This window comes from Nannobrachium achirus (assembly GCF_963921795.1).
Source record: "Nannobrachium achirus genome assembly, chromosome: 10".
Classification (NCBI taxonomy): Eukaryota; Metazoa; Chordata; class Actinopteri; order Myctophiformes; family Myctophidae; genus Nannobrachium; species Nannobrachium achirus.
In genome coordinates this window covers 10,166,202-10,179,986 of record NC_137819.1, presented here as the reverse complement: position 1 = coordinate 10,179,986, position 13,785 = coordinate 10,166,202, and the positions used below count along the sequence as shown (strand labels likewise).

The following is a 13,785-nucleotide window of genomic DNA, read 5'->3' as shown; positions in this document are numbered from 1 at the left end:
CCAGGTCCAATATGGAGTGTGCATACAGACAGTATCTCCTTGTATGGACCGTTCTGTCGGTGACATCAGCTGTGGTGACGTCACTCTCAGTCTGCTTGCTTTCTATGACGTCAGTCTCGGGTGACCTGATGTAGGTGGAGCCAAGCCTGCTCCTTGTATGGAGATCTTGGACTTGGCCCCTTGTTCCATGGTCAGATAGATGCTCTCTAACAAGCACCATGTGTCATCATCAAACCCCAGTAGTTATCTTCATATAGTGATGCTTTTTGTTCTCATGTATAATTATCGTATCCAACTCCATGTGAGAGTTTGGTATAGCCTAATCACATACAGTGGTTGAAAAATAACTCACATGTTTTACCTAAGTAAAAGTATCAATACTGCAATATAGAAATACTCTGTTACAACAGTAAAAGTCTGGAATTCAAAATGTACTTGAGTAAAAGTATGAAAGCATTGGCATCAAAATGTACTTAAAGTACCAAAAGTAAAAGTAAAAAATGTTTGAAATAGCAGAGCTACAAGCTCACAACGTGTCACATTGTAGATCGGCTATTTTCAAATAGCCTAGGTATGAAATAGGGCTAAAGATCTTAAAGTGTGTATTGCAATATTATAATTAACATCTCACTAAAGTTTCAAGATAAATTGTTGTGGAGTAAAAGTACAGTTTTTGGATCGGAGGTGTAATGGAGTAGAAGTAAAAGTATTTGAAATTGGAAATACTCTAGTACACGTACCTCAAAATTGTACTTTAGTACAGTACTTACGTACATGTACTTAGTTACTTTACACTGCTCATATACTCGATAGAGTATACTCGAGTATACCTGACAGAGGCCTTAAGCTGGTTGCACACTGCTGCGTTTTTCGTTGTGAAATGCGTTTTTCAGGGCAAGGGACCGAGTGGTGCGCGGAACGGGCGGCTGTGTGCAAACGTGACTGACATAACGTGAGGTTGATTTTTTTATTCACACGCTCCGAAATTCACTCCGATATTCGGCCCGAAAAACGCAGCAGTGTGCAACCACCTTCAGAGGCTGAAACATAATTATTTTTACCACTCTGTTAATACATTATTTTGGGAGCATTAAGGCGGTCAACAGCGTCTCTGAGGAGACGGTTAAATAACCACTCCAAGCTTACGCTACACTTTTCAATTCTTTTTTTTTTTTTTATTGTTTTATTTATTTTATTGAGAGTAAACTTTGCACTGACACTTTCATTTACAGCATTGAGCACACATCAAACACTGCCTCCTTTTTCTTATGGACTGATTGGGAATGTATCAAGTATAATCTGAGAAAGTGCAATTAACATTTCTGAACTTTTAATGGTCGTTGGTGTATGGATTGTTGCAGTATATATACTGTATATACACTGTATATAAAAAAAGAAAGGTTTGAGTACAAAATGACAGCAGAGCCCCGAACGGGTACACATTATTGTTTATCATTATTTTATGCTTTAACTATTGAAAAATAGCAGATATACGAGTGCCGCGCTGCGAGCTTGTAGATCTGCTATTTTTGAAAAATCGTGAAAATTTGAATTTTTACCCGATTCTATAAGTGTCTTTTGTCGTTTCTATGTCAGCAATCTGGTCAGCCATCGTCAAAGAAAAGGTCTTTTTCACTTAACTGGAGCTCGGTTAGTCTGTTCTTGAGAGACTACTATGTCAGTGGCTCTCAAACCTTTTCATGTGAAGGACCCCTGTAAAAAAAAAATCATATCTCAAAAAATATAGTTCCAAGGACCACCCAGAAGCAAAATTTGGGTTACAAATGTTCGCTCTAAAAATACATATATTCAAAGATTTGCACACATTTTCACGACTTTTTCAAAAATAGCAGATCTACAAGCTCGCAGCGCGGCACTCGGTGCCGCGCTGTGAGCTTGTATATCTGCTATTTTTCAACAGTTAAAGCAGTCAATAATTCTAGGCCTAAATGGGTTAAAGCAATAACAGACACACTCAGAGTCCTCTACAACTTCTCAGACAGTATCCAACAGTGCTCAAACAAATGAACATGGGTGTGCAAAAAACAAAGACACCACTCAGACATCAGTGATTCAGTTGTGCCACCACAGATTACACCAACCAAATGATTCCACGTGATAAATAAAATCCAATACTCCAGCACTCTTTTCTCTTGGCATCGTCTTGCTGACCTGGTGTAAAAAATAATAAGAAATAAAATAAAAGTTCTTCTCAGACATCAGGAACAGCACCTTGCAGTTTGGTTTGGTGGAAATCACTGCATCTGCTCTCTAAGGGTTGGCGTTTGTTCCAACTACCTGCATTTTACACTTGGTTGCATCTTCTATTTTCAGGGAGCAACACAGGAGCACAACCAAAGATAAAATGACTTGTCTTTTAGTTCTACTGGATCTCCTCTCCACTAGTCCCTCCCTGACATCTTAGTCTGTTTTTTATTCTTCAACGAAATCGTCAATATGTTTAGTCTCCATCGCTTAGTTTTTATTTTGTTTTCGTCAGTGGAAAAGGTAGTCGACAAACATCTTTCGTCGTAGTTTTACCAAATCAACACCTGAACAAAGTGTGTCCCTCATCGGTTCAATAAGGTGACGCAATAAGAACTTTTAGTCTCCAAATAAGGAACGGCAAACCCGGCCGCTCTCTCACGCTGTTCCTCTTCCATGCTTTGAACATGGTTGTGTTTAACAGGGATAAGACTGTGGAACAGTAGCCTCGCGTAGCCAGGCTTACTCATCTGCGAAGAGAAAAGCCTGGTTACGACCATAGGCTGATACGGCATAGAACGGTGCTACTTCCGCCGGGAGAATTTCACCGGATGTTGACGCATGGCGCAGCACTTCTGCCACTTCCGGTGTCTACAGGTTCATGCCATTCACATCGCATATTGTGGCCAGGGTGGTGGAATAGTTACTGCGTGTTTAACAGGGACAGCATAGGACAGTGTGTAGAACAGTTGCTGAATGATTAACAGGGACATGAGACATGACGTGTGGTGATGTGTCAGTGGAAAAGTTACTGAATCCATTTCACTTTCTCTGACTCATGCAAATTCAACCCAAATGAAGTGAAAAAAAAAGTTAACCGTTTCGATCACATATCAAACTATAATATTCTGCTGCCGATTTGACCTAACTACAGAGGAGGCTCCAACACAAGGAGATGGCAACACCGAGTCAGTCACACCCAAGTGGGCGAGTTGTGTCCAGCTAATGATCATTCATCGTTAATTGGACCTCCATAAAACTTGGTACAAAAACATGTAACACAATCAATAATAAATATACTCAGCAATGATTGAAACAATAATAATAAAAAAAGGCACACAGACCTAAAAATGTGTGATATCATCATCATCAACCATCACTGAAAACCCAACTCATCGTCATCCATCGTTCAATGAACAACACACTCCATCAGTAGTGGAATAGATATGATTAAAATAAAAAATTAAATATAATAAAGAAAGTCCATTTAAATAAGTGTTAGTGTGGAAACATAAATGGCACAACAAAACCAGCCTGAATCAAGTCATTATCTAGAGCAGGGGTCCAGCAACCTTTTTGAAATGAAATGCCATGTTTTTATTTTCTATCTAGATCATACATGGGCAACTAGCGGCCCGGGGGCCACATGCGGCCCCCCAACTTCACTTAATGCGGCCTGCAGGAATACTGATATATTATTGGTTTCAGCTGTTATAATTCCAAATATGCTAACATGACCAGCTTTAATTATTTTAGTCTACTGTATATTAGTATCTTGATGACTAGTAGCCTACTACTAGACTTTTTTTCTATGTCCAATGCATTTGTGTTTTAGTTCATAAAGTAAGAAGTAACATAAGTACCTGTACATGCATTTGAAATGAAATGTAAAAAAATACTGTTCAGGATTTTAGTGTGTGTGAAAATATATTGGCCCTCTCCATCATCAAAGTTGCCCACCCCTGGAGTAGGCTATACCGACTAGGGCTGTCACGATTATGACATTTTACCTACCACGTCCCCCGCTGTTTCTAGATCCCCTTTGGGGGTCTTAATTCATTCCCTGTAACTTATCTAAAACGCCAAACTATATCTTCATACTGTATATCATGCTCAGTAAATGCTCAATCAAAATATATTCTAATTAATCCAAGAGTTGTCTGCCTGAATTGTGACAGGTCTAATAGCGACAGCCGACGCTGCCACCTCCCGTGAGCAGCGAACGGGAAGAGAGGCGTTGGAGCCGGCCTTCTGGCAGTGTGTCCGCTCTTGGGATCTGCTACGCTACGGAGAGTGCTTTGACACTGGCTGCCAACGCGGGAGTGGCCTGGGAACTCCAATGCGGGGTTTCTTTCATTTTACAGGAGTTGGGCGTTGCCATATTCTAATACAGACCGAATGCCCCATCTCTGCACCGGCCTCAGTGGCTTGCCTCACTAATCATTAGCTTGTGCCACTATTTTTCGCCACCCGCAGTGATACATTATATTTATTAGACCACGATGGAGGCGCGCCGTCTCAAGCGAACTTGAGCCACGGGCCAGGCGTTGCGAACTTCACTTGAGCCGACTCGGCGCTGTTCAAGTTGTGTACCGATAGGGACAGAATTAGGGATGTTAATCGACTCATTATTTGCGCATCGACGGGTTGAGGCCGGAAATCGATGTGTAGATCGACTTTTTAAACTTTTTTTTTAAGCGACGAGTAGTGTATTTTGTGTTGTGTTTTATTGTCAATCTTGACAAAATCATCACACGACGGCGACGCTGCCATTAATTTAACAAGCAAGCTTTTGTGTCAAGCATGCATGCACAGGCAGGAGGTAAACAAAACACATCCAGTCAGCACGCATCGCTATGACGCATGCATCAGACCAGTCCAGCAGTGTTTCTCAAACAGTAGTCCGCGGACCTGACTAGCGCTGCATGCATGCGAATCTGCGATGCATGCATGCAACACAGACATGCACTCGTCTCCGACACAGACACACACACCCACACCAGTCCTGTCACATTTGGAAAACATTAATGTTTATAACATTTTTGAACAAGTGATTAAAACATTTTTTGGGGAAAAACGAAAAAATAAGATTTCGACTCATACTTTTTGAGTCGCGGTGAGCATGAGTTGATTTTTTAGTCGATTTCTTTTCACATCCCTAGACAGAATAGTAAATCTTGTTGTGGGGACTGCTTTTGCCCCAGCTGCCACTCAAAGTGACAGCTGGTCTGCTATGTCTGGCAGACTGCCTTGAAGGGTGATATGTCCCGTGTGCGTTGTATGACAAATGAGGACATACGTATGCCTTGAGTTTGTGGATGCAATTTTGCTGCACCTGAAATATTGATGTCCTTCTATGCAATTTCCTTTGGTGTGGACGTGAATGAATGGTTAAGATGTGTGTTACCTTGTAGCTGTGCTCGTGGTTCTTGAAGCGGCTGTAATAGTGAAGTGGTCAAGCTCCTGGAAACTCTTGTGCTTCTTTTCAGCCTGAAACAAACACACAGACAAACTGATCAGAGGAATCTACCAGTAAGACTCCCTAATCGGGAGATAAGCGACCGTAGGTCACTTATCTCCACAAATAGGGCAAAAATGTGTTTTTCCAAAATCTTCCTGATCCATGTTGATGACATGAGTGTAGACATATTGTGTAGTGAGTTTCGTGATTTTAGGGCAAAATCTGTAGGAGCAGTGTCCAAAAAAGTGTTTTAAAAATCGGCCTGAAGGTGGCGCTAGAAGAGGGGCATGTGAGAAATGAGGGGTGGGGTCTCCGCGTTGCCTTGGCGGACGAATAGGTACCGGGCCAGGCTCTCCCGGACGCTCCTAGCCCGAGTTACGGCATTTTATGTGAGCTGCAGTGGAGGGGGTCCTCCACTGGGGGCGCCACCACTTTTGCATCCGTTCTGGAGCAGCAGGAGTGGGTGGTCCCCAGGAATTCCCCGTGAGCAGCCCCGTTGGGGTGGTCATTTGGTCATTTTTGCACATGTGGTCATTTTTTACACCTGGGGGTCCCTCAGGGACCTGGGGTCCCTGGAGCTCCGGGGGTCCTTGGAGGTTGTAGTTTGGCAGGTAAGGAGTGTGTGTGCAAAATTTGGCATGGATGGGGGCAACGGTTGTGGAGATATGAGCAGGACAAAAGTGTGACGTGTGACTGACGGACTGACTCACTCACGGACAGCCCGTGGAGGTTTTGGTAGTAAATGCGACCTACGGTCGCAACCAACAGCCCACGCTACCCAGCCTCTCCCGGCAGCTTAACAGCGGTATGTCCATCCGCTGTCGGACTAGCAATGAATCCAGTTCCAGGCACCCGAGAACAACTACAGAGAGCTCTTTAAGACCCAGCAACAGTACAAGACTACAAACTTCCAGATCCAACAGAAGTCATACTTACACTGACAGAGAGACACAGAGACAGATAGAGAGAGAGAGAGAGAGAGAGAGAGAGAGAGAGAGAGAGAGAGAGAGAGAGAGAGAGAGATATAGGGATAATCAGACAGACAAATCGAGGGAGTGGGAGAACCATTAAGAAAGGTAGAGAGGGGGCGTCCAGTGGCCTACTGGTCAAGGCGCATACCACATAGGCACCGCCACATAGGCATGGTTGCTGCGGTGTCGCCGGTTCGATACCTGATCCGGTCAACCTTTGCCGCATGTGCATGTCACTCCCCATCTCTCTCTCTCCCCATTTCCTGTCAGTCTACTGTATCAATAAAGGCATACAAGCCAAAAAAAGAGAGGGGTCCATTCCTTCAGTTTGTTCATAATTTGAATCCATCTCTGATGGAGGACGTGTGAGGTCTGGTGGAGCTTTGATATAATGGGCTTGCTGTAATAGTTATAGATGTCATCGGGTTTTTCAAACCTTATTGTGTTTTGTCATTTGTTCTTTGTTCTATTCTGGCTGATGATGCATTCCGTTGATTATAATTTTGTATTTGATGGAAGATGAATGTAAAAGAAGCTGCTTCTCATCGTATTGTACCGCTGTTTATCTCTTATGCTTCAATCGAAAATCCAACAAAACAAAGTAAAAAAAGAAAGAAAAAAAAGAAAGGTAGAGAGAAAACATGAGGTACTATCAATTGCTCTAAATGACAACTCACTCCTCCAGTGACTTACTTAATAACATTTCACCCCTGTGTAAAACGTTCTAAAATCGTTGGAATCTCGTGGCATAATCTTGTGCCTTAGTTGAAACACCTTCACTACAGTAGTTCAATAGCCTGGGAAGACTTCCAATTTCAGGATTCTGATCCGTTTGGAAGCAGAAAAAACCTACGACATGTTGTAGTCATCAGACAGACTGCACTTTGACTGGAACTACCAATCAGTTTGAACCAAAACAAAGCGACGACGCTTCTTCTGCTTGTTTCCAGTTTAGGCCACGCCTAGACCGGATCACATGGCCCGTTGTAAACCAATAGCAGGCTTTCCTCCCAGGTGGAAAGACTGGTGATGTGAGGTTAGTAGTTGAAGGGCTTTTGCAAAATAGTTCAACCAACGTGTTTTTTTGGCCTCGTCAATCCAAAGAAAGTTCAGAGAGGACGAAAGTAATACATATAAAAAAAATCAAGAATGGCATTCATAAAATCATCGCCATTTTTAAGTAATGCAAACGAGTGTCTGTGTGTGTGTGTGTGTGTGTGTGTGTGTGTGCGTGCGTGCGTGCGTGCGTGCGTGCGTGCGTGTGTGTGTGTGTGTGTGTGTGTACCTTGGCACACTGCATGTGGTTGCAGCCCTCATTCTTCTGGATGGGTGACTTGCAGTTGGCACAGGGTTTGGAGTTGGTCAGCAGCCACAGACAGTTGGCAGCGTCCTCGTATGCCTTGCCCACACCCGCCACTGTGGCACACACACACACACACACACACGCACACGCACGCACACACACACACACACACACACACACACACACACACACACACGCACACATCAATATCACTGCATAGAATTAAGCTGGTTGCAAACTGCTGCGTCTTTTCGTTGAGTTTTGGAAATCCAAAATCCGCAAAAAACATTTTTCAGGCCAAGGAGAGAGAGAGCAAGGGACCCAGTGCTGACAGTTACGAAGATCCGAAAAAATAAATACGAAACGGAAATAAATACGAAATATTCGCTTCAATATTCAGCTGAAAAAACACAGCAGTGTACAAAGAAAGGCTGATTAAAAAAAAAATACCTCTGGTGATAAAAGCCACCCTATATTTGCATACTGGGCCCTGATTGGTCCCTCACAACTTCGGAGGGAATGAAATCCAATCACAACTGAGCAGTGCCAGACCAAATCTGCAATGGCAGATTCATCTGGTTTCCAGGCTCACATCTACTTACAGGTAATTAAATAAAAATAAAAATATAATTTAACATAAACCTTATCAACTGCAATTCCACCAATGGTATATTATAAGCCCACTTTTTGCTGTGGAAAGGCAGACCAAACGACACAAAACTGCAGGAAATGTTCAATATGCTGGCAAAACATTATGTTGAAGCAAAACCTATACAAGATAATGCCACTAGAGGGAGTAACAAACCATGAAATACCATGCTGGAGACTTGTTGCATTATAGACCTGTGATATGTACTGTGCTAATGCAACCAGTGTTCATTTAGACAGCAGATTTAGATTTAGTTTTGATGAAATTCCATTTGGTTTTAGTCATATTTTTGTCATCTGAAATGTTTTAGTTTTCGTCTAGTGTTAGTTGATTAAATCTATAGTTGAAAATGTATTTTCGGCAGGCCTTGATGGCGTCGTAATGACTGTTTTTACACTTGGTTGCATGCTGAAAATCGCTGTGAGCTTGTAGATCTGCTATTTTCAGAGTGCAACCAAGCGTAAAATAAATAGCACAAGTACCACTACCTTCTCCCCCTACCTAGAGGTGACTTCATACTAGACATAACAACAAGATTCTGACAGAGTCCTGTTTTCTCAGGAAGTCAGGCTATGTGCTGAAATAGTAGGGCAGGAGAGAGGGGTCTACCAGCACCCCAATGACATGTTTTCGAAACCTGTTTTTTTTGGACCGTTATGATGTCTAGTTATGATTTCTGCTTGTTGCCGTCGCCAACTAATACCCCATGGGGTTCATTTTTAACCTTTTCTCACAACTATTCCCAATCTGAACCATACAATGGTCATAACAGAAAATGCCATAACGCTTGATGTAAACAACCTACAGGGACAAATGAACACACTTTTCTATATGATTTTGACCCAGGGAATTCATTAAAGTGGTTATTTTTTAACATTTAAGCACATCTTGACCCTATTTCAGGACAGAAACTGCGAAAAATAACCCAAAATTGTTCAAAACACGTCTATACTTCTCTTTGTACAGATAAATTAAGGTGTATTCTTTTTATACCACAGGTTTTTTAGGACCCTTATGATGTCTAGTTATGATTTCTGCTTGTTGCAGTGGTCAACTAATGTCCCATGGGGTTAATTTTTAACCTTTTCTCACAACTATCCCCAATCTCAACCATACAATGAACATAACAGAAAATGCCATCACTCTTGATGTAAACAACCTACAGGGACAAATGAACACACTTTTCTATATGATTTTGACACAAGGAATTCATTTCCGGCATCATTTTTAACATTAAAGCACATCTTGACCCTATTTCAGGACAGAAACAGCAAAAAACGACCAGAAATGTTCAAAACACATCTATATTTCTCTTTGTACAAATACATTAACGTGTATTCTTTTTATACCACATGTTTTTTAGGACCCTTATGGTGTGTAGTTATGATTTCTTCTTGTTGCCGTGGTCAACTAATGTCCCATGGGGTTCATTTTTAACCTTTTTACATCTATCCCCAATCTGGACCATACAATGGACATAACAAAATGCCTTAACTCTTGAAGTAAACAACCTACAGGGACAAATGAACACATTTTTCTATATGATTTTGACACAAGGAATTTATTTACGTCATAATTTTTAACATTCAAGCACATCTTGACCCTATTTCAGGGCAGAAACAGCGTAAAACGACCAGAAAATGTTCAAAAACATCTATATTTCTCTTTGTACATATAAATATTAAGGTGTATTCTTTTTATACCACTTGTTTTTTGAACCCTAATGGTGTCTAGACAATATTGCTTCTTGTTGCCGTGGTCAATCAACGTGGCTTGGGGTTCATTTTAACCCTTTCTTACACCTATCCCCAAAACAAAACATAAGATGGAGATAATAGAAAATACCATAACTCTTGAAGTAAACAACATACAGAGACAAATCAACACATTTTCCCACATAATTTGCACCCAAGGAACTCATTAACGTGGTTATTATTAAGATTCAAGCACATTTTGACACTACTTCATGGCAGAAACTGCAAAAGATTTGCAGAAAATATTCAAATCACATCTTTATCTCTATATCTATATTCTCTTTGTACAACATTTCTAGGTCACACGTCATGTTTCTTAGTACCCTAATGGTGTTGCCCAACTCATGTCCCATGGGGTTCATGTTTTTTCCCCAGATATGTTTTTGGGCTTTTATGCCTTTATTGACAGGACAGTAGACTGACAGGAAACAGGGAGAGAGAGTGACACGCAGCAAATCTGGACGGGCTCGGGGATCGAAACAGCAACCCACCGCAGGCTACACAAAGCCTACTGTATGTGGGATGCGCCAAGACCATTTTGAATCGATGTCCGTAAGTTATCAAAGAACAATTTCACTGGTCAGTGTCTTCCATCTCATCAAACTCCACCTCATCCTCTTCCGATATCATCATCATTATCATCACTGAGGACAGCCAACAGGTCAATGAGAGATTGGGGAAGAATTGGCCCACAAGACCTGACAGGCTCCAAAGTCCATCCTTCCGTCTTCTGCCACCCCTGACCTTCGTCATAGGTTTAGGCCCCCACAAGATTGGCTCAGCTGCTGGCTTGTAACAGGCCACTCACTCTATAGTTCACCCGCTGGATGTGGGGGATGAGCATATTGGCAGAGGGGCAGGTGGGCAAAATGCACTCTAGACCTGCTGAAGAGGGTCTCGTCTTCTCCCACCAGTTTATTCAGCATCTTGCTCCTACCATAGTTCACTGATGTATCACGTGCTTGATTTTACATCACACACGCGAAGGCTTCCAGCTGCTCCTGCACTTCCGGCTTCAACTTACACTCATCGCCAAGCATTTGTCTCAAAATGTTGCGTTATGTATAATGCAACATTTTGAGAGACCATATTTAGCAATAATCGAAACAATCATTCTACAGCCGGCTGGGCAATGAGTGTAAGTTGAAGCCGGAAGTGCAGGAACAGCTGGAAGCCTTCACGTGTGTGATTTTAAATCAAGCACGCGAGACATCAGTCGACCAGGCTAGGAGCAAGATGCTGAATGAACTGATGGGTGAAGACGAGACCCTCTGCAGCAGGTCTAGAGTGCATTTTGCCTGCCTGCCCCTCTGCCAATATGCTCATCCCCCACATCCAGCGGGTGAACTATAGAGTGAGTGGCCTGTTACAAGCCAGCAGCTGAGCCAATCTTGTGGGGGCCTAAACCTATGACGAAGGTCAGGGGTAGCAGAAGACGGAAGGATGGACTTTGGAGCCTGTCTGGTCTTGTGGGCCAATTCTTCCCCAATCTCTCATTGACCTGTTGGCTGTCCTCAGTGATGATAATGATGATGATATCGGAAAAGGATGAGGTGGAGTTTGATGAGATGGAAGACACTGACCAGTGAAATTGTTCTTTGATAACTTACGGACATCGATTCAAAATGGTCTGGGCGCATCCCACATACAGTAGGCTTTGTGTAGCCTGCGGTGGGTTGCTGTTTCGATCCCCGAGCCCGTCCAGATTTGCTGCGTGTCACTCTCTCTCCCTGTTTCCTGTCAGTCTACTGTCCTGTCAATAAAGGCATAAAAGCCCAAAAACATATCTGGGGAAAAAACATGAACCCCATGGGACATGAGTTGGGCAACACTACTAAATCTTGACACTAGACACCATTAGGGTACTAAGAAACATGACGTGTGACCTTAGAAATGTTGTACAAAGAGAATATAGATATAGAGATATAGATGTGATTTGAATATTTTCTGCAAATCTTTTGCAGTTTCTGCCATGAAGTAGTGTCAAAATGTGCTTGAATCTTAATAATAACCACGTTAATGAGTTCCTTGGGTGCAAATTATGTGGGAAAATGTGTTGATTTGTCTCTGTATGTTGTTTACTTCAAGAGTTATGGTATTTCCTATTATCTCCATCTTATGTTTTGTTTTGGGGATAGGTGTAAGAAAGGTTTTAAAATGAACCCCAAGCCACGTTGATTGACCACAGCAACAAGAAGCAATATTGTCTAGACACCATTAGGGTTCAAAAAACAAGTGGTATAAAAAGAATACACCTTAATATTTATATGTACAAAGAGAAATATAGATGTGTTTTGAACATTTCTGGTCGTTTTTTGCTGTTTCTGTCCTGAAATAGGGTCAAGATGTGCTTTAATGTTAAAAATGATGCCGGAAATGAATTCCTTGTGTCAAAATCATATAGAAAATTGTGTTCATTTGTCCCTGTAGGTTGTTTACATCAAGAGTGATGGCATTTTCTGTTATGTCCATTGTATGGTTGAGATTGGTGATAGTTGTGAGAAAAGGTTAAAAATTAACCCCATGGGAAATTAGTTGACCACTGCAACAAGCAGAAATCATAACTAGACATCATAAGGGTCCTAAAAAACCTGTGGTATAAAAATAATACACCTTAATTTATCTGTACAAAGAGAAGTATAGACGTGTTTTGATCATTTTTGGGTTATTTTTCGCCGTTTCTGTCCTGAAATAGGGTCAAGATGTGCTTAAATGTTAAAATGAATTCCCTGGGTCAAAATCATATAGAAAAGTGTGTTCATTTGTCCCTGTAGGTTGTTTACATCAAGAGTTATGGCATTTTCTGTTATGACCATAGAGGGTATGCGCGTGACATCATCATCATACCAGGAAGTTATGCGGGAACGCCCACTGAGTGGCAAAAACTACTTTCTGGCCTTGACAGCTCATATAACCAAACAGAAAGGTCCTATCTGATTGCAATAAACGATGTTAAATGACGTTTAACTCACTTTGCCACTCGATTTGCCATTCACTTTATGCATGCGCATACCCTCTATAGTATGGTTCAGATTGGGAATAGTTGTGAGAAAAGGTTAAAAATTAACCCCATGGGGTATTAGTTGGCGACGGCAACAAGCAGAAATCATAACTAGACATCATAACGGTGAAACGGTCCAAAAAAAACAGGTTTCGAAAACATGTCATTGGGGTGCTGGTAGACCCCTCTCTCCTGCCCTACTAAAACACATTAGCAGCACGACAAGAAGGCTACAAGGTCTCTATATGTGAGCATGATTATCAGCGTGGTGTCTGATAGTGAGCAGTGAACAACAACACGTACGTTCCTCAGGCTTCATCTCAGTGACTTTCTGCAGCCAGTTCCTCCATGTTTGGCAGTCGCACGGCTCATGAGCCTCGCCTAGGCACTCCCTGGAGAGAGAGAGAGAGAGAGAGAGAGAGAGAGAGAGAGAGAGAGAGAGAGAGAGAGAGATAAAAAGAGGGAGAGAGACCCAGTGAGTAGGATATTAGACCTCTGTCTAAAACTGGGTTCTAACTGATCTAAAAAGGTTTTCACCAGCTAGGCTTAGCCTAGATGTTGATTAGATGTTTTTATTTATTTATCTAGATATAACAATTTGATATATAGCCATTGACATTACATTGTGACACGTTGTGAGCCTGTAGATTGTCTTGCCACA

The 13,785-nt window shown here is 41.9% G+C and overlaps 1 pseudogene across 1 annotated transcript in view; it reads right to left on the bottom strand.

Annotated features, from left to right (window-relative positions):
- The window catches only part of LOC308292798 (ankyrin repeat and IBR domain-containing protein 1-like), a 101,587-nt pseudogene that overhangs the window by 80,589 nt on the left and 7,213 nt on the right, over window positions 1–13,785 (bottom strand). Inside the window, exons 6-9 of the transcript XR_013963357.1 lie at window positions 13,428–13,516; window positions 7,703–7,833; window positions 6,351–6,383; window positions 5,393–5,475 (exon numbers count right to left, since the gene is read on the bottom strand). The product of XR_013963357.1 is annotated as an ankyrin repeat and IBR domain-containing protein 1-like (transcript). The remainder of the gene's footprint in view (window positions 1–5,392; window positions 5,476–6,350; window positions 6,384–7,702; window positions 7,834–13,427; window positions 13,517–13,785) is intronic.